At 46.5% G+C, this 20864-nt stretch overlaps 1 protein-coding gene and 1 long non-coding RNA gene across 3 annotated transcripts in view; one reads left to right on the forward strand and one right to left on the reverse strand.

Moving 5' to 3' along the window:
- LINGO1 (leucine rich repeat and Ig domain containing 1) overlaps window positions 1–20864 on the reverse strand; it is a 632098-nt gene that overhangs the window by 535315 nt on the left and 75919 nt on the right. The window contains exon 1 of one of the 2 annotated variants that reach the window (XM_083399016.1): window positions 5468–5540. The exons of the other annotated variant lie outside the window; for it this stretch is intronic. The gene's annotated coding sequence lies outside the window, so the exon portion shown is untranslated. Of the gene's footprint in view, window positions 1–5467; window positions 5541–20864 lie in introns of those variants that run through there. 2 annotated transcript variants of the gene reach the window in all.
- The window catches only part of LOC310657924, a 459411-nt gene continuing 456193 nt past the window's right edge, over window positions 17647–20864 (forward strand). Inside the window, exon 1 of the long non-coding RNA XR_014502000.1 lies at window positions 17647–18213. This is a non-coding gene — a long non-coding RNA (uncharacterized lncRNA). The remainder of the gene's footprint in view (window positions 18214–20864) is intronic.

The following is a 20864-nucleotide window of genomic DNA, read 5'->3' on the forward strand; positions in this document are numbered from 1 at the left end:
GGGTTTGGTTCTTGCTTTTATATACTATATACTATATACTATGTATTTTGTGTTTTTATTTTGTTTTTATATGCTGCTGAACAGGACAGCTGCACAGGGAAACACTTTGTTGCAGGTCACACTTCCAAGAAAGATGACTCTGAGCACATGCAGAATCTGAAGCAGAGACAGGAGACCTGTGGGGCCTTCCTGGCACTGCTAGACTGCAACTCCCACCAACCCTGAACCCTGGCCATGCTTGCTGGGGTGAGGGGAGCTGGAGTCCAGCAGTGTCTGGAGGGCCCCACAGCTTCCTCCCCCCGATCTAAAGCAGGCATAGGCAAACTCAGCCCTCCACATATTTTGGGACTACAACTCCCATCATTCCTAGCTAACAGGACCAGTGGTCAGGAACGATGGGAATTATAGTCTCAAAACATCTGGAGGGCTGAGTTTGCCTATGCCTGATCTAAAGGGTCTGGACAGAATAAATGCTGCTGAGTGACTGTAGCCACATCGTAACAGCCTCAAAACAGCCGAATGGGGTGACCTTTCCATTTGTAAATAAACAACTATGACAACGGAGGCCAGCCCCCAATGCTTCTGGGAAGCCAAACCTCCCTTCGCAGGCTAAAAACACATGTTTCCACATTCTTGGAGAAACGACTGCCTCTGTCTCTCCCTCCAGGACCCACAGTGAACCAAATCAAGAAATTGCCTCTTTAGCTGAAGTGAAAAATCACTGAAAAGGAGGCTTCAGAAATGAACAGCTGAATCTAGTTTGTAAGGGAAGAACTCAAAGGCACTCAAATAAAGATTCTTGGAGGAGAACAGGACGCAGGAGGAAAGTGCTCTTAAAGAGAACTATGGCGCTTCCCGCAAGGTAGTTAACCTCTTGTTCTGAGATGACTTGCCTTGGAGCCTTGACTGTGAATCTGCACCTGTCTACACACACTCATCTAGTAAATGTGAATGTTAATAGAGGGTTTACTCTTGGATTAGGGACTCCATGTATGGCCAACCTGCAGCATGGCTTCATGTTGATGAGCTAGATCAGGATATTGACATGCTGAAACATGTGCAGAGAAGGGCAACCAAGTTGACCAAGGGCCTGGAAACCAAGCCTCATGAGGAATGGTTCAAGGAACTGGGTATGTTTAGAGATGAGAAGGCATAAAAGGTGATGTGATGGCCATCTTCAAATATCTGAAGAGCTACAACACAGAAGATGAAACAAGTTTATTTTCTGCTGCTCCAGCGGGAAGGACCCAAACCACTGGATTCAATTGACAAGAAAGAGATTCTAACCACACATCAGGAATAATTTTCTGTATGTAAGAGCTGTTCAACAGTGGAATGGATTGCATTGGAAGGTGGTGGCCCCTCCTTCATTGGAGGTTTCTAAACAGCGGTTGGATGACCATGACAGAGGGATTCTTTAGCTGTGATTCTTGCATTGCGGTGGTTTGGACTGGATGACCCTTGGGATCCCTTCCAACACTACAATTCTATGATTCTGTGTGTGAGGAAAGGGAAGTGTTCTCTTCTGCATGGATTTTCCCAAGGAAAATCAAGAATGCACAATGGAATTGACTTTCATCCATGTGCATAGTGTGCACTGCTACAAGACTTCGGTGCATCTTCATCATATGTGTTTGAGTGCATGAATACTTTAACACAGGAAAGAAGGAAGTACCTTAAGCATGCCCCCCCCCAGCTGCTACCTCTGAGGGAGTTTTAGAGCATTGTAAAAACAGACAGGGCCTTTTCAGTGCTGGTTCCCTGGTTCAGGAATCCTCTCTCCAGTGAGATTTTCCTGGAACCATCATTAGCATCCTTTTGCTGACCAGTAAAATCTACTCTCCTCTCCTAAGCATTATGGTGATTTTGCTCTTTATTGGTTTTACATTTTTGTTGCTGTTTTACTGAGTTGGGTTCAAAGACCCTGCACTTAAAGCCTAAGAAATATGGGCACACAGAAATGTCTGTGATATCAAGGACCTGTTCTCTGGGATTGCATGCACAGTTCCTCAACTTTACTGGGCAAAAACTGTTGGTAGTTAGCAGGCAATTGAGCATGACAGAAATATCAAGGCAAGGGGTTATCACTGCTTGTGCCTGTATTGAAGCCATTAAGCAAACTTGCTGGGTCCAAGAGCCAGCATCCAACATAATCTCTATTACAGCCCCTCTTTTCCAGAACATATTAATGCACCATTGCTATTGCTTCTGTTTCTGGCTTGCTTTATGACATGGCAGCGCTCCAGAATATTCTATTGATCTTGACACTGTCACTTAAGATAACCAAGAGGTCCAGTGCTGTGTTCTCATCCATTACCCCAACAGCTGCAACAGCCTAGGCCCACTTTAGCAACAGCAAAGCAAGCAGCAGGTTGCTTTGTCATATGGCACCTAACACATCCCCAAACATAAGCTCCTTTGAGCCCCTTTGGCTTGCAGGAACAGGACGATTAGCAGGTACTGGGGGCAAAGCTCAGCATGTAGGACCACCCATATCTCCATCTTGCTGGCTAAAGGAATCAAAGAGTCTCCTCCTTGCTTCATTATCAAACTGCCCCACCCATCCCCACCTTTCCTCCTTCCCAAGGATCCCAAGATGGCCAGCAACAAAGTAACAAAACAATGCAACTAAATTTTAGAAAATATAAACAGGTTAAAAATGCCTAGAAAGCACTGAGAACGTCTAAAAATTTTTTTAAACAACTGCATGTAAAAATGTTATCAAATAAATAAATAAATTGCATCATACCCTCAATCTACTAATCTCAAGGTTGCTGGGAACTTTAAGGCAGTGCAGCATAAAGAGTGAACACCACACCCTATGGTCAAGAATTTCCTCAAGCTTCTGGCTGTGACAGCAGCTCCAAATTGTGGAGACCTCCATCCCATGGAATAGGAAGAAATCAGTCAGGCACCCACTACAAGCTAATGGAATTCCCTCCATTTACAAGTACTATGAATGCAGGTAACATGAAATTGATTTAAAGATTATCAGCCGAGCTAAACAACTGTGACTAAAATGCTCCAGCCTGGAGAATGACTCAGTGTTTAGGGATCAAAAAAAGGGAGCATCCAAAATGGGAGAAGTCACCTAGCTGTGCATATCAGAATGTGGCATTCAGATGATAAAGCTCTGTGGCCAGGAGGCTCAGAGGATCATTCTGCAGGACATCAGTATGAATTACAAAAAGGAGAAAAGAAGAAGAAGAAGATTAATGGAGGTGAAAAAATATCAGTTCTAAGAGCAACATACAGTATTATCACATCTTACACACATTTCACCTGTGCAATTTCAGCCTTGTAAAAAGCAGTTAAAGGCAGGGTGGTTGAAAATGCACTAATTCCATGCATACATGGGTTTTCTGCCATGAAAAGAGCTTTTAAGTTCTCTATGGCACCTTCCAGATCTTGTAGTAGCACTTGCTAGTACAATTAATTTTAAACCACCCTTTCTCCCAAAGTATCTCAGGATGGTTCACAAGATAGTCAAAGGAAACCTACAACCAACAATTATAAAATATTAAGCCTCATCATAATCGCAACCCAGCAACTGACAAAAATAACAACTAATTTGTTTCATGTGTCACCAAGCTCCCAAAGGAAAACATGTGTTTTTAACTGGCAATGCACAGCTGTCAGCAAAGGGAGGGGGCAACATCGCGAAGTGTAAGGAATTCTGCATCTGAGGTGCCAAAACTGAGAAGGTGCCGAAACTGAGAAGGCCCTGTCCAGAAGGCTATGCTCATCGATGGAACCATGAGCAGATGTCAAGGCAGAGGTTTCTGGGCTGCAACTCCCATCTCCCCTGACTACTGGGACATGCCAGCTGGGCTGCCAGGAGAGCCATTCCATCAGCATGTGTTGAGTGGAATGAGGAACTGATCCTTGCCCTATTGCCATGCCAATCCCACTTTCCCACTGTTAGTCAATAAAAATTTGGCCCAATTCTCAACCAACACCTGGTGTCCCGTTTCAGTTATTTTTGACAATCATTCTGTTTTCACAGAATGCACCTGCCTGGGCAATAATTCACATAAGCTTTAAGAGACACCATGCTTCAAAGGTTTTTAAAATGGTGTGAGTGAGCAGAAAGATGATGTGATGATTTTGCTCTAAGTACACCAGGTAAGCTTCACAAGAGAGAATTTTCCATAGCCAGGGGGCCACAACAGAAAAGGTTCTCTTTCATGTTGCCACCCTCTGCACTACAGACAGAGGGGATTGAAGGGCCTCAGTTGCTGTCTAGATGGCACACATGGAAAGAGATATCCCTTTAGGTGACTGGTGAGGGGTCACTTCTCTGAAGTTTTCTGCTTTTAAGGAACAAATACAAAATGGGCTTAAGTAGGGAAAGTGTAATATACATTTTTTAAGGGAAGATGCATAAATTTAAAATGAGAATATTTCTGCAGGTTTTTAATATAAAAATTACATAAATGGGACAGAATGGATTTATGACTGAAACTGAAATGGACCAGAAATAGATGGATCCATCCATCCCCAGTAAAGTGTGATGGGTTTTCCTTATTTCAAACGTTAAAGCTACAACACAAGCAATGAACAAGCTTGGTAAAACTCATAATGCAGGCAGGCTATTTCCCAAAGGAATAGCTTCATGGTGAGGTCCCCTTGCATAGGTTTGCCTCTATGTTGCCTGTAGTTCTTGGGTGGATGAAATTTTAAATAAATTAAATGATACACAGGTTACAGTGGAGGGAAAAGAAAAAGCATTCTCTCACTTCGAAACAAAGAGCAGGATGTCTCCATTACTCAAAGGGGCACAGTTCTGCCTTGCCGGCAGTCCTGAGCAGCTCCCACTTTCACCTATTAATAAGGCTATTAACCCAGATTGAGTGTAGTCAGGGATGTCACAACCAACCACATACACATTCCCAGAAGAAGGGAAACCACTGAAACAGGAATACAAAAGGTAAGGATGCTAAGGAGCTTTGGGGATGTCTCACTTGTTCCTTGGTTTTCAGGTGTTCAGCAGCAGGTGTGTGCTGCCTCTTCAGCTTCATACTGCCCCTTAGTCCTGGAACACTTCCGAAAGATGTTCTGCATTGAGATTCCAGCTAACATCCACCAGCTTCAATGCAGTAGGCAGGCAAATATTTGTAAAGGGATTCTTTGCAAATCCCTCAACATGTGCTCCACGTGCTGAAAATGTATTTGCTAAAAGTGGTTTTGGGGAAACTATGCAAATGAAGAGCAAAGCAAAGAACCAGATTCTGGCTATGGCAAGGACTTGCATTCAGGGCTAGAAAACATATTCTGTTACAGGTATATAATGAATAAATTTAACAATGCCATTCTATAACAGCAATCAGTTCAACAGTAAAGTAAAATGGCACCTCCACTTTTTGTTTTAGCTGCAAAGGTCACCTCTGCAACAAACATTTAAGAACACAAGATGAGTCTGCTGGATCAGGCCAATGGCCCATCTATTCTAGCATCCTGTACTCACAGTGGCCAACCAGATGCTTGTGGGAAACCAGCAAGCAGGACCCAGGCACAGGAGCAGCCTTCTCCCCTCCTGTGACTCCCAGTGAGTGGTATGCAGAAGCAGTGCTGCCTTCCAGCTGTGGAGACACAGCAAAGCCATCATCAATAGTCCTCTCCATGAATTTGTTCAATCCTCTTTTAAACCATCCAAGTTGGTGGCCATCCCTGCCTCCTGTGGGGGTGAGTTCCATAATTTAACTCTGCACTGCATGAAGGACTTTATTTTGTCTGTCCTGAATCTTCCAACATTTGGCTTCACTGGATGTCCACAAATTCTAGTATTTAATGCACATTGCTTCCCCCAGAGAATCCTGCACACTGTAGTTTGTTAAGGTGCTGGGAATTGTAGCTCTGTGAAGGATATCTGACAGTTCCCAGGATTCTTTGGGGAAAGCCATATGTTTTCAATGTATGGTGTGGATGTGACCAAAGATGACTGAAGACTCCTTTCCAGTCACTTAAAGAACTGTGTATTATAATGCTAACCCCACAAGTACTGATGTATAGGTACTTTCTCATAGCAAAAATTAATGAAGTAATTCCACACAGCTAAATATGATTCTGGTTTGGACAGCCCTCTCTTCACCATCTTGACTCAAAAAGGCTTCCAAACAGTGATGAAGATGGCCAAGCACACGCCCTGCCCCCCGGAATGCTTAAGCTGAGCTTTCTGACGATAGCTCAAGAGGTTTCCGCACATACGGGTGACAAACAGACCACCAAAGGGACAGTTCATTTGTGCCTTGCTGAGATGTGGGGTAAAGAGAGAAAACTTTTTAAACACACATACACACTTTGATCCCCTCTTGCCCAGTTTACTTTCTGGACTCTGCGCTGCCCCCTCCTCTCTCACCATCCTAGCAGGCTCCAGGGACACTTATTATTGAAATCCAATATGCACTGCAAGCACATTGTTTTGATTGCGGCTCAGCGCCCTGGGCATAGCAAAGCCAGCCACTGAAGGCAAGAAGCCCTTGCTACTTTGGTTCCAGCTCTGAAACAAGTGCAGGGCTGGGGCTGTATTAGTGGATCTGATTAACCCAGCAGCCAGCTCCCAAGCCCTTCTTCATCTGAAATCAAACCACTGGTCTCTTCACTACGGCTGCATAGGAATGAGGCCATTTATAATCATTTCGCAAGACGTTGCCCCTTGCTCCTCTCCCTCCCTCTGCTGCTCCCTGTTTGCAGTCTGTAATCCTCTGCTCCCAGTGTCAGCTTTTCAGTCACACCAAATGCTTTGAAGAAGTGAAGGCAGGCACAGCTAGAAAGCCACACAACCTAAGAAACACCTCCCCCCGCCACCCCAAGCTGGAGACACGTGTTTGTGTGTGTGTGTGTGGTGCAATTTTCTTTTTCCTTGTATCATTTCAAGGATTTGGAGATACTGGGTACCAGCAGATACTGAGGTCTGTGCATATATAAGACCCGTTCTGGATGCCACACTTTTAAGCATCCCAGCAGCAATAAGTAAATTATCAATGAGTAAATTAAAAGGTTAAAGGTCTATTTAATACACGCTCAAGCCGCAATTTTTGGACCATTCAACTTAAGCAATTTTTGGACCATTCAACTTAAGCAATTTTTGGACCATTCAACAATCTCCTTACAACTTTCTCACAGCTACTGTGACTTTACTTTATGCATGTGACAAAGCAGTCTTAACCTTATAGCTTATGTCATAAAGCTGTTTTCTTTCAGGTGCAACAAGGCTCTTTGCTGCCACCTGCACCATTGTTTCAGAGCACATTTGAGGCAGGTTCTTTTTCTCAAAGAATTCTGGGCACTGTAGTTTGCCCCTCAGAGTTAAACTCCCCAACTTTAAAGTTACAGTGTGTACTTAGCCTAACACTGCTACCCTTCTGGGAACTTTAAGAAATAGTCCTTTATTTTTTTGTATTATCCAAATATACACCCTTCCGATCTATGAATTATCTACCAGGTCTATGCCATTCTCCGTTGTGTGAATTTGCCTGGAAGAAGAGGAGAGTTGGCTTCCCCAGGAGAGTGACAAGGCTTGTCACATGGGAAGAGGTAGAGGCCAGGCTATTTCATACCCTCCAACATTCCTCAGATGAAAACAGGGATATTTTCATTGGAGGAATGTTGGTGGATATGCTGCCCCTTCAGAGTCTGTGTTTTTCTCTCCCACAACTGACTCTCATTCTCATTGACCCCACTTTTTGGTTCTCCCTAGACCCCACCCCCACGCCGAGCACTTCCTACCAGAGGAAGGGCAAGTGCCAGTTCTACACCAACAGGATGCAGTACATTCACTACCTGAGCAGGTACTTTGGGAGGGCGACCTCTTCTGTTCACTCACACACCTGGCCCCTCCCAAGATGGGATCATGTGATGGGGATCTGTGTCTGTCTCTCTAATAATAATAATAATAATAATAATAATAATAATTCCCCAGCCACTCTGGGCGGCTCCCAACAGAATATAAAAAACATAATAAAACGTCAAACATTAAAAACTTCCCTCTGCCTGGTTCCCTGTAACCTCACTTCTCACAGCGAGGGAACTGCCAGAAGGCCCTCAGCGCTGGAGCTCAGTGTCTGGACAGAACAATGGGGTTGGAGATGCTCCTTCCGGTATGCTGTCCCCCCAAAACAGAACTTCTGTCTTGTCAGGATTCAACCTCAATCTGTTAGCTGCCATCCATCCTCCAACCGCCTCCAGACACTCACACAGGACCGTCACCGCCTTCACTGGTTCTGATTTAAAGGAGAGGTAGAGCTGGGTGTCATCTGCATACTGATGAACACCCAGTCCAAACCTCCTGATGATCTAATCAAAATTGGAAACAGAACTGTTAGAACCCAAAACAAAAATATTGTCTAGAATGTACAATTTGCTGCTGAAATGGAACACACAGGATGAGGAAGTGAAATCGGCTATGATTAAATGGGCTCAAGATGTTGGTCATAACATAATGTTTGCTGACTGGGAAAGGTTGTGGACCACTGGAATAAAGTTTACGGCATGTAATGCCTTAAGAGAGAATATAATGAAAATGATTTATAGGTGGTACATGACACCAGTCAAGCTTGCAAAAATGTATCATATGTCTGATAACAAATGTTGGAAATGTAAAGAAGCAGAAGGTACCTTTTTTCACCTTTGGTGGACGTGCCCAAGGATTAAGGTTTTCTGGGAAATGATTTATAATGAATTGAAAAAAATATTTAAATACACATTTAGAAAGACCCCAGAAGCCTTTCTCCTGGGTATGGTAAACCAACAGGTTCAAGCGAAGGGCAGAACTTTTTTTATGTATGCTACAACAGCAGCAAGAATACTCATCGCGCAATACTGGAAGACGCAAGATCTACCCACGCTGGAAGAATGGCAAATGAAGTTCATTGACTATATGGAACTTGCAGAAATGACTGGCAGAATCAGAGACCAGGGAGAAGAGATGGTGAAGGAAGACTGGAGGAAATTTAAAGACTATCTACAGAAGCATTATAAAATTACGAACGTTTGAGGTTATCAGATTGAATGTAAAAGAATGTTATTATAAAAATGACAATGTTAAAGAAAGTATATTTAGTAAGACATAGGGAAATGTAAGGATAAATAAGACAATAACATTAATCTGAACCAAAGATACGCCAGAGGGAAAGAGTTTACTACCAGAATATAAGACCTAGATTACAGAGTGGGAAGGCATGGGGAAGTCGCAGACTTAAGTTAATGCTGAAGAATACAATGACACAATATTTGTTTTTAATTCTTTTATTTTTACCTTTTTCATTTTTCTTTTTGTCTATTGTACAATGTATGTATTGTTTTTCTTTTGCTATTTTCTTTTTGATGTGTTTGTCGATTTGTTTTTTGTTTGTTTATTGAATGTGGAAAATAAAATATTATTTAAAAAAAACAAAAAACAAACCCCCTGATGATCTCTCCCAGCGGCTTCATATAGATGTTAAAAAGCATAGGGGAGAGGATGGAGCCCTGAGGCACCCCACAAGTGAGAGTCCAGGGGTCTGAACACTCATCCCTAAACACCACTTTCTGGACACAGCCCAGGAGGAAGGAGCAGAACCATTGTATAACAGTGCCCCTAGCTCCCAGCTCCTCTAGACGGTCCAGAAGGATGTTATCGTTGATGGTATCACCTTTATCCCTAGCCCGCCAGAGATCATCGACCAAGGCAGTTTCAGTCCCATGATGAGGCCTGAATCCCGAATTGAAGGGATCCAAAGGGTCCGCATCCTCTAGGCTTGCCTCGAGTTCTTCAGCAACCACCCGCTCCATCACCTTGCCCAAGAATGGAAGATTTGAGATGGGTGATAGTTGGCCATTTTGGCTGGGTCCAAAGATTTTTTTTTAAGAAGCAGTTTAATAACTGCCTCTTTCAGCAGGTCTGGGAAGGCTCCCTCACAGAGGGAAGAATTCACCACCCCACAGAACCGATCGCCAAGCGCTTCCCCGCTAGCTTGTATTAGCCAGGATGGGCAAGGATCAAGGAGACAGGTGGTTGGTTTCACTTGTCCAAGCAGCCTGTCCACATCCTCAGAGGTAACAGATTGGAGTTGATCCCACTCAACTTGACTAGACAGGACTCCAGCACTCTCCTGCTCCTAGGGTGAAGTCTACCTCTTTCCGAATTTGAGTGACTTTATCTGCAAAAAAACTTTGCAAAATTGTTGCAGTAGATCTTGGAGTATTTACAAGGCACCGGTGGCAAAGGTGGTTCCATTAAATTGTGAACCACCTGAAAGAGTCTTCTGCTGCTGTTTTCTGCAGATGCAAAAGAGGTGTTGAAGAAGCTCCTCTTCACCGTCGTTATCGTCAGATTCAGAATGAGTTTGCGCCACTAGCACTCTAGCCACCTCAGCAATTGTTTCATTGCAGAGAAAAACGGGGCTGCCCAGGCTCCATGCAATCGAAGAGAGTGCTTTGGAACCAGATAGTCAATAGCCCTGGTTAATGCTGCATTTCAGCAGGCCACCAGGGAATCAGCTGAAAGGCCATCAACATGGGATAAAACATCTGCTACGCAGGGGTGAACGAAGGTGTCGTGACACCCGGGCCGGGGCGTCACTAAGTAGAGCACATGTGTGGCGTCACTATGTACAGCGCATGCACCATATGTAGTAATGCCGCACATGCGCTGTACATAGTGGTTTGCTGGCGCCGACGCTCCAGTGCCATATGGACGGTGCTGGGCTCCTCTGCTCGTGGCTGCAGCTGTGAATGGAGGATCCTCCACATGCAGCTGTGGCAGCATGATGGCTGCTTGCACCACTGCGAGCCCCCATGGGGTGCCTTCTTGTCATCCCCCCAGACATGGCAGCTGGGGCGCTCAGCCCCCCCCCCCCCCGTTGCGACACCACTGCCCCTACCACTCTCTGGAAACCATTTGGATCCATTAAGTGGCGGGGGCAGACCATCTGAATCTGTCCCACCTCCCTGCAGAGAAGAAGGGTCACAGAGAAGTCCAGTTTCACCAGAAAGTGATCCAACCATGGCACTTCTTTTGTTTCGCTTTTGCTTAGTGTCAGATCACCCACATCCATAGAGGTGAATACCAGGTCTAAGACGTAGTTGGCCAAACTTATTCAGGGACAACCCCATGGAGGCCATGCTTTACCACAATGTGGGCTTCAAACCAGTTTTGGACAATGTATCAATACATTGCCCAGCACCCAGAATTGCAACAGGGTCAGTTTGCCCACTGCTAGTAAATTACGAAGTTTTGTGGTACCTATCCCTGAGATGATTATGGGCCGGGACTGGCTACAATGTACAGGCTAAGTGTTTTGTGCAATACTGAAATTACAGAGAATGTAACCCTTGAATTGCAAATATTGCTTTAAAAACAAACGAGAGAAAATAGTGCTGCCCCGCTTGACGCAATCCTCCTTCAGTTGCATCTTAAACTGTGTAAAGTGGTACCTCTAGTTATGAACTTAATTCATTCCAGAGGTCCATTCTTAACCTGAAACTATTCTTAACTAGAGGCGTGCTTTTGCTAATGGGGCCTCTTGCTGCTGCTGCGCTGCTGGCACACGATTTCCATTCTCAACCTGGGGCAAAGTTCTCAACTCGAGGTAACTCTTCCAGGTTAGTGGAGTTTGTAACCTGAAGTGTTTGTAACCTGAGGCATTTGTAACTTGAGGTACCACTGTATTTGTGTTTTTGTGTGTGGACTTTGCAGATGGCAATGCCCACTCTGGACCAATACAAAATATGTGGCAAACCTTCCCTACCAGAAAGGCTTCTTTCTCTGTGAAGAATGTCTACAGTATTCCCTTTGTCTGACTCAAAAGGACAGGCTCAGCTGGTCACCGAGTATGTAACTGTAGGGAGTCTAGGATAACTTGGAATAAATCTAAAGTTAGGAGCACTAGACCACCCCCTGTGGCTTGTTCCATAATTGATGAGATCTCACGCAGTGGGCAAAGAATGGGGGGGGGGTGTAAATAGAGGTGAGATGGACTTGTAAGGGTCACACTGGGTTGAGATTCAATTCCCTGTGTTGTGGTTCATAGTCATGGAATATGAAATGCACTTAGGTAATGCTAGATTCTTGATTTACTGGTTTTGTGTCCATGTGCATGTGCACTCAGCCTGCATTTTAAAAGGAACCAACCCAATTTCCAGTCCCAGAGTGACATGCAGACTAGAACACAGTTCGCAATTGGATTACACACTTTTCTACATTTTGTAATGAGGCTTGGATTTAAAAACGTGTGAACAAAAATGCACGTTTTAGGGAGAAATGAACTGAAAAGCATACAAAAAAGTGTAATTTACAGAAAAACTGCATACAATTCAAATGCAATTTCTGAGGCTTTTTTTATCTGTAAAAAATAGAGTGGAAGAATGGGCCTTTTGCAACTCGGCAAGCTTCATCATTCTTCCTATTCCATTCTAACCTCCAATGCATCTTAAGTGTCATTTCTAACCAAAAGAATCCTGAGACAGATGGGATGTCTGCCTTAGAAGGGGAGTGTCATGAACTGGCAGGACTATGTGGAGGAGGAAGAGGAGGAAGAGGATCCCGATAAGGGGTGTAGCCAGGAGTGGGATGCACTGGGAGAAGTTGGGGATGGGGAAGGAGAGGTTGCTGTATCTGGAATAACCTCAAGAAGCTAAACCCCCTCAATATAGGAACACCCCCCACAATGGCCCTACAAGATCTGTCTCAAAAACCCTGAACCAAAGAAAAAATCCACATCCCTGTACCTTAATTCTTCAAGAAGCTGGAATAAAATACTTATGGGGCTTCCCCTTACACCTCATTGTGACCATTGAAACAAAACAACTCACAGTCCCCAACAAACCCAAAGCCCTACAACTTCTGAAAGACCTCAACCGCCACCCAAGATAGATAGATAGATATATCTTTATTGTAATTGTCCCATGCAGGACAATGAAATTGCAAAACTACATAAAACTACATAAAACTACCACAATACATAAAACTATACAAAAACTACATAAAAACTACATAAAACATTCAAAAACCCCTAAAAACTCTAAAACCCTATTTTAAAATACACTATACTGTAGAAACCCCTTATGCTGCGTTTAGAACCAGAATTGAATTTGCATAGAAACTGTTTCTCAGGTGGCTAGTCCTGGCCTTTATGGCAACCACTGGACCTGACACATGAGAACCATAATACAAGATCAGAAAATGGATGGGAAGAAGTTAGAAAAAGGGACCAAGCAAACACTGGAATGCTTCAGACCGACACACTCAAGTTTTCCTCCCTGACAGACACCTCTGATCAAGACAACACAGCAGGACATAGCAACCAGACACAACCTGAATAGATGAATTGGTGAAACCATCCCCACCCCCTCCCCACCCTGCACCCCCATCCTGAAGACTCACCCACCCCATTCCTCCACACCATCACCTCACCCTCCCCAAACCCGCCCCAATATTCACCCCCAATGCCTCCAACCCCCCACCCCTAACCATACACCAAAACCTTTTCAAAATAAAAATTATAAATCTTTTTTATTGAGTTATACATTGCAAATTTAAATTCAAACATTAAACATCCACATCATCATTTAGGATTCCCTGAATCCTTTGACTCCCCTCTGCCCTTCCATAGTTACCATTTTTAATCTTTTTCATGATTTCTGTTCTCATCCTGAAGCAAAATTTTTAACCCGAGGTACTATTTCTAGGATAGCGGAGTCTGTAACCTGAAGCGTGTGTGTCAGAGCTGGCTCCAGGTCCCAGCTCACAGAGGACCAACGCTAGCCGGTAGTAATGTACAAAAGTCTTTATTGAAGTACAGTTTCCATTTTCAAGCCGCAGCGCCCCAGCTCTACGTCTAGGGTTAGATCGGCGAAGCTCCATCTGAATCTCCGCCCCCTGTACACCAGTTTAAGATTCTAGCCTTACTCCACCTCTTCCGTCTCTCCTTTCTCCTCTGGGTCCTGCTACCCCCCGGGGTCCCTTCCTTCCTGGATTCTTCTGACGCTGACGTTGACCCCCCTGACTCCTCCCGCTCTTTTCGGCGGGCTTTGGGACCTGGCTCCCTATCCGGGCTGCCAACTGCGCCGCCCTCCTGTACATTTGAACTTGGCGCGCGCGCCCAGCCTTCAACCTTCCTCTCAACCGTTTCCTCGCTCCCCGATGGAGGCGTGGCCAATCCTGACTCACGTCCTCCCGCTGGCAGTGCGCCGCCTGATCCCGATGCCTGGGACTCCTCCCCCCTACTGCACTCTGGTGTGGACGCTGGTCCTGATTTCCAACTGCTGCTCTCCGAGTCCCCTCTGGCCCCTTCTTCCTGGGGTGTCCCCCTAGGCATCCAGGTCCACGGTTGCTGAAGCGCACGCCCACGCTTTCGGTGCGAAAATGTGCTTGGCCGCTGCTGGTGCCGCCTCTTCGAGGTATTGCGGCTTTCTGGACAGTGCATCCGCCATGATGTTGTCGTCGCCTGGGATGTACTCTATCCTGAAGTCGAAATCCGCAAAGAACTCCGCCCATCGTATGTGCCTCTGGTTCAGGAACCTTGCCGTGCGCCAGTACTCCAGGTTCTTATGGTCCGTGCGGACCTGCACTGTGTGTTTGGCTCCGATGAGGAAGTGCCGCCACACCTTGAATGCTGCATGAATGGCCAGCAACTCCCTGTCCCAGATGGTGTAGTTCTGCTCTGACTTGCTGAGCTTCCTGGAGTAGAAGGCACACGGTCTCCAGTCCCCATGCGGGTCTTGCTGCAACAGTACTGCTCCCACGGCTCTGTCTGAGGTGTCCGTTTCAACCCTCATCGGTCTGCTGGGATTCACATGCAGTAGCTGCTCTTCGGACGAGAAGAGACGCTTGAGTTTCTGAAAGGACTGCTCCGCTTGCTCCGTCCAGACGAACTTCTTCTTCTTGGAGCTGAGCGTGTCGGTAATGGCCGCCGTGTGCATCGCGAACCCCTTGATGAACTTGCGGTAAAAGTTGGCAAAACCGACAAACCGCTGGACCTCCTTCCGATTGCGCGGGCTCTTCCAGTCCAACACTGAGCGAACCTTGGCGCTGTCCATGGCGAGCCCCGTGTCCGACAACTTGTAGCCCAGGAAATCTACCTCCTTCATGTCGAACTGGCACTTCTCCAGCTTGGCGTACAGCCTATGCTCCTGCAGTCTCTGCAGAACTTCCTTGACGTCTCCCTCGTGGGTCTCCTCTGATTCTGAAAATATCAGGATGTCGTCCAGGAAGCAGACGCATTTCTTGTAGAGGAGACCCGCCAATACGTGATGCATGAAGGCTTGAAAACAGTGGGAGCCATTTTGTAATCCAAAGGGCATAACTCTGTATTCATAGGTGCCCAGGGGCGTGAACATGGCAGTCTTCCACTCGTCGCCCTCCCGTATGCGAATCAGGTTGTACGCCCCTCGCAGATCCAACTTTGTGAAAACGCGTCCTTTCCTCACCGTTGCGAGCAGGTCGTCTATTTTGGGCATGGGAAAGGCTGTGGGCTTGGTCTTCGAGTTCAAAATTCTATAGTCTACCACAAGCCTTTTTTGGGGCGTGTCCTTCTTCTTCACAAAGAATACAGGACTGCCCCCTACTGCCTTCGACTCCTGGATGAAACCGCGCTTCAAGTTGAGGTCTATGAACTCCCTGAGTTCCTGCAGCTCGTCTTCAGACATGGAATACAGTTTCCCGGTTGGCAGCGTCGCCCCTGGCAGGAGGTCAATCTTGCAGTCATAGGACCTGTGGGGAGGCAGCTTGTCCGCTTCCTTCTCGCAGAAAACCTCCAAAAACGCTGCGTACTTGAGTGGCACTGCTTGCAGCGTGCCTAATTGCAGCTGCGGGTCATCCTCTTCCCCTTCCGGGCTAGGCAGAATGCAATGTTCCGCACAGTAGGAGGAGCCGAAGGTCAGTTGGCGCTGGTACCACGCTAATGCTGGGCTGTGCCTGTGCAGCCAACTCATGCCCAATACTACAGGCGTGTCCGACAGTTGGGTGACATTGAAGCTGATGACTTCTCGGTGATTCCCAATTTTCATCACCATCGGAGGCGTTTGCTGCACCACCTGCCCCCCCAGCAATTCCCTGCCATCCACTGTGACAACCTTCAGAGGCAGCGTGGCTGGCAGTAGTGCTATGTTGTGCTGTTGAATGAAATCCAGTCCTATGAAGTCTGCGTTACTACCAGAGTCAATGGTAATCGGCACTTCCATAGTGAGTCCATTGGGTAGTTGGAGCGATGCTGTGAGCTGCACCACTGGTTTGGGCGGGAGGGGGTCTGTGGGCTGCAAAATTTCTGGGGATTGCTTCACTGACTTGTCTGGCTGGACCCCAGTGCCTCTTCCTCCAGCCAGACTCTGTCGTTTCCCTGCTGTGGTTCTCTCTGCTGAGTTGCGTCTGTTACTTTTGCTGAGGCTGCAGTGTGCTTGTGGAGCCTCTGGGGACACTCTTTCGCCATGTGCTGAGCACTGTCGCAGATGTAGCACTTCCTGTTCCCTCTAGGAGGCTTCGCTTTGACTGCTCCCGGTGTTAGGGCTCTGGTAGCTGACTGAGCCCTGGCGCCTCCAATCTCCATCGGTTCCTCTCCCCCTCCCTGCGGAGGTGTGGATTGCGCACGCGCTGCATCCTTGGGAAAGAGGGGAGGTGCTCTCGCTGGCGTACGTCCCCAACGTCCTTCTTCTCTGTTCCATGGACGCTCTTCCAGACGCACCCCAATTTCCAGCGCCCGCTGGACCACCTGCTGAGTGCTCTTTGGCCTCTCCCCCCTTGCAATCTCATCTTTCACATTTGCATTCAAGCCTTCCCAAAAAAGGTCTCTGACTGGAGCAGAATCCTTCTCCCATCCCAGCGCATGGACTAATCCAAAAAAGCGAGAATGGTACTGCCTTACACTGGCTCTACCTTGTTTGAGCCCATGTATGTCCTTTCTGGCGATATCAGTGTCTATATTTGATAAAAAACACGAATCCATCGCTTTAATGAAAGCATCCGCATTTTGGAGCGCCGGATCCTTATCTCTCCACAGATTGCGCAGCCACGCTTTAGCTTCCCCATGCAAATGGGACCAGATAAACCCCATCTTCTCTTGCTCATCTCTAAAGTCTTGATCCAGCAGTTCCAGCGCAAACAGCAGGTCTGCTCGGAAGTTAGGGTACTGCTGTAAATTCCCATCGAAATGAGATACAAGGCTGCCTCCTCTTTTCCCCAGCCCAATCCCCTCTGATTTGGGTCCCGGTTGCCCCTGCTTAGCAAGCACTTCCAACCTGGCTTGGAGATCCCTGCAGGCGGCAGCCGCTTCCTCTTCCCTCTTCCTGGATGCAAGTACCTCCGCGTTGAGTTGTGTCACTGCATTTTGCAGGGCTGCTAGTTGCTGTTCTGTAGTCATCTTGCCTGACTTTTGTGAGCTCGCGAAGCACCAATCCTCTTCCCTCGCTGCGTCCACTCACGTTACGAGGTTTTTGGTGCAAAATTTTTCGAGATGGAGCTTACTGTCAGAGCTGGCTCCAGGTCCCAGCTCACAGAGGACCAACGCTAGCCGGTAGTAATGTACAAAAGTCTTTATTGAAGTACAGTTTCCATTTTCAAGCCGCAGCGCCCCAGCTCTACGTCTAGGGTTAGATCGGCGAAGCTCCATCTGAATCTCCGCCCCCTGTACACCAGTTTAAGATTCTAGCCTTACTCCACCTCTTCCGTCTCTCCTTTCTCCTCTGGGCCCTGCTACCCCCCGGGGTCCCTTCCTTCCTGGATTCTTCTGACGCTGACGTTGACCCCCCTGACTCCTCCCGCTCTTTTCGGCGGGCTTTGGGACCTGGCTCCCTATCCGGGCTGCCAACTGCGCCGCCCTCCTGTACATTTGAACTTGGCGCGCGCGCCCAGCCTTCAACCTTCCTCTCAACCGTTTCCTCGCTCCCCGATGGAGGCGTGGCCAATCCTGACTCACGTCCTCCCGCTGGCAGTGCACCGCCTGATCCCGATGCCTGGGACTCCTCCCCCCTACTGCACTCTGGTGTGGACGCTGGTCCTGATTTCCAACTGCTGCTCTCCGAGTCCCCTCTGGCCCCTTCTTCCTGGGGTGTCCCCCTAGGCACCCCCCTTGCCCTGACCATGGGAGCCCCTTTCTGTGAATCTTCCGATTCGCTGGAAAGACTCAGAGACCTCGGACCGCTGTCATCGCTAACATTTCCTTCGGACTCCTCCCCCTCGCTCTCTATTTCCTCCCTTTCCTGTGCCTCTGCTCCTGAACCCCTGACAGTGTGTAACCTGAAGTGTCTGTAACCCTAGGTACCACTGTACATTGCCAATTTTTCCCATTCCTTCTTAAAGTTATTCTCTTCCTGGTTTCTGATTTTCCTGGTCAGTTTCACCATTTTGGCGTAGTCCATCATTTTCATCAGCCATTTGTGTCTGGTCAGATACTTTCCATCTCTGGGCCAGTAGTATCCACACATACATAAATATTCATTTCTGCTCCTTTGGTATCTCTGCACCTACAATTCCTGATAAAAAAGCCTCTAGCTTTTTCCAAAAACATTATTTAAAACTTCCCCCCCAACCCATTATATATAATTTCCCAGAATGCTTTTATTATCTTGCATGTCCACCACATGTGGCAGAACATGCCTTCCTTCTCCTTACATTTCCAACATACATTTGAAGCAGTTCTATACATCTTTGCTAATTTTATAGGTGTTAAATACCATCAATACATCATTTTCATATACAGTGGTACCTCTGGATGTGAACGGGATCCATTCTGGAGCCCCATTTGCATCCTGAGCAGAACGCAACCCACGTTTGCATGTGTTGCGATTCGCTGCTTCTGCGCATGTGCGTGATGTCATTTTGAGCATCTGCGCATGCGCAAGTGGCGAACCCTGGAAGTAACCTGTTCCGTTACTTCCGGGTCGCCATTGAACGCAACGTGAAAACGCTCAACCTGAAGCGTCTTTAACCTGATGTATGACTGTAGTGCTCCTTCAGTGCACAGCATGCTGCAAATTGTAAGTCCTGCCTCCATAACCTTTCCTAAGATGAAAATTGGATATTGTGCCCAATATCTTGTGCCCAGTGTATGATTACTGATTTAACTTCTTCATCTTTAGTATGCCACACTAGCAACAACTTAGCATTTTGGAAAGTAACTTCATATTATTTTCCTATAAATATTTTTCAAACCTTGAAAATTCCTTACTACATCCAAAGCAAAACCTACCCCCACCGACTCTCCCACCCACCCTCCTCATAGACTTCCACACATGGTACCTACCACCACTTCATACTGAAGTCATGCAGCCCCATTTAGCCATACTCTGAAAAATACAGCACAAAGATTAGCACACAACTAAGAACTGCTCTCTCCTGACTACCTGCCCTCTTCTTACCATGTGGAAGAAAGGAAAAGTAAGGAATTTGGAAGTACCATATTTTTTGCTCTATAAGATGCACCAGACCACAAGACGCACCTAGTTTTTGGAGGAGGAAAACAAGAAAAAAAATATTCTGAATCTCAGAAGCCAGAACAGCAAGATGGATCGCTACACAGTATAAGCAGTAATCCCTCTTGCTGTTCTGGCTTCTGGGATAGCTGTGCAGCCTGCACTCGCTCCATACGATGCACACACATTTCCCCTTACTTTTTAGGAGGGAAAAAGTGAGTCTTGTTGTTGTTGTTTAGTCGTTCAGTCGTGTCCGACTCTTCGTGACCCCATGGACCAGAGCACGCCAGGCACTCCTGTCTTCCACTGCCACCCGCAGTTTGGTCAGGTTCATGTTTGTAGCTTCGAGAACACTGTCTAACCATCTCATCCTCTGTCGTCCCCTTCTCCTTGTGCCCTCCATCTTTCCCAACATCAGGGTCTTTTCCAGTGAGTCTTCTCTTCTCATGAGATGGCCAAAGTATTGGAGCCTCAGCTTCACGATCTGTCCTTCCAGTGAGCACTCAGGGCTGATTTCCTTAAGAATGGATGCGTTTGATCTTCTTGTAGTCCATGGGACTCTCAAGAGTCTCCTCCAGCACCATAATTCAAAAGTGTCAATTCTTCGGCGATCAGCCTTCTTTATGGTCCAGCTCTCACTTCCATACATCACTACTGGGAAAACCATAGCTTTTACTATACGGACCTTTGTTGGCAAGGTTACACCAACTGGAACTCTACTCTCCTATCACCCCTCAGTCTCCTCTTTTCCAAGTGAAAACACACCCAACTCACTCAATTGTTTCTCAGAAGGTTTGGTTTCTAGGCCCTTTATCATCTTATTCATCCTCCTCACACAGGTTCCAGCTTATCTACGTGGCACATGGTCCAGTACAATAGGAAGGACAACGTTGTCCCCTCACCACCTATTGTTTACTTTGGGACCATCTATTAAAGTGGAGACCAGAAGACACTGAATTGAAGTAATCAATTCTAAACCATGTGCAAACATATATGCTTGATTGTATCATTTACATTTTATATGCATGGAATATTTCAGGGGGACTGTGACTATGTGAAAAATGTTTGTTATATATATATTTTAGAAACTGAAAAATAAAGTTAAGTTGGAGGGTAAGAAAAAGAAAGAAGGAAATCCCCCCCCCCCAACCTCTATTGCTGCCATGATGGCTGCCAATGTTTCATTGCACCTGCAATTACTGCTGCTAGATAATTGCCAGGTCTCACATGAAGACCTTGCTTCTAATTGTCCTGATCACTATGCAAAGCAGTTCTCTCCTTTGTGAAGAGTTGCAAAGCTCCTCAATGGAAGTTAAGGAGATCAGAGAAAGCATTCCTCCCAGAAAGCAGGCTTCAATGGCACAACCTGCCTCCGTTCTTTGGCTTAAAGTGGAGACGTTGTGGAAACATAGCTTGAATTCTTTCAATGCAATCTACTGACATGGTTTGAGGGGGGAAAGGCTGCATGCTTTAAGTGTGCA

Source organism: Podarcis tiliguerta (genome assembly GCF_965153285.1).
Source record: "Podarcis tiliguerta genome assembly, chromosome: 9".
NCBI lineage: Eukaryota > Metazoa > Chordata > Lepidosauria > Squamata > Lacertidae > Podarcis > Podarcis tiliguerta.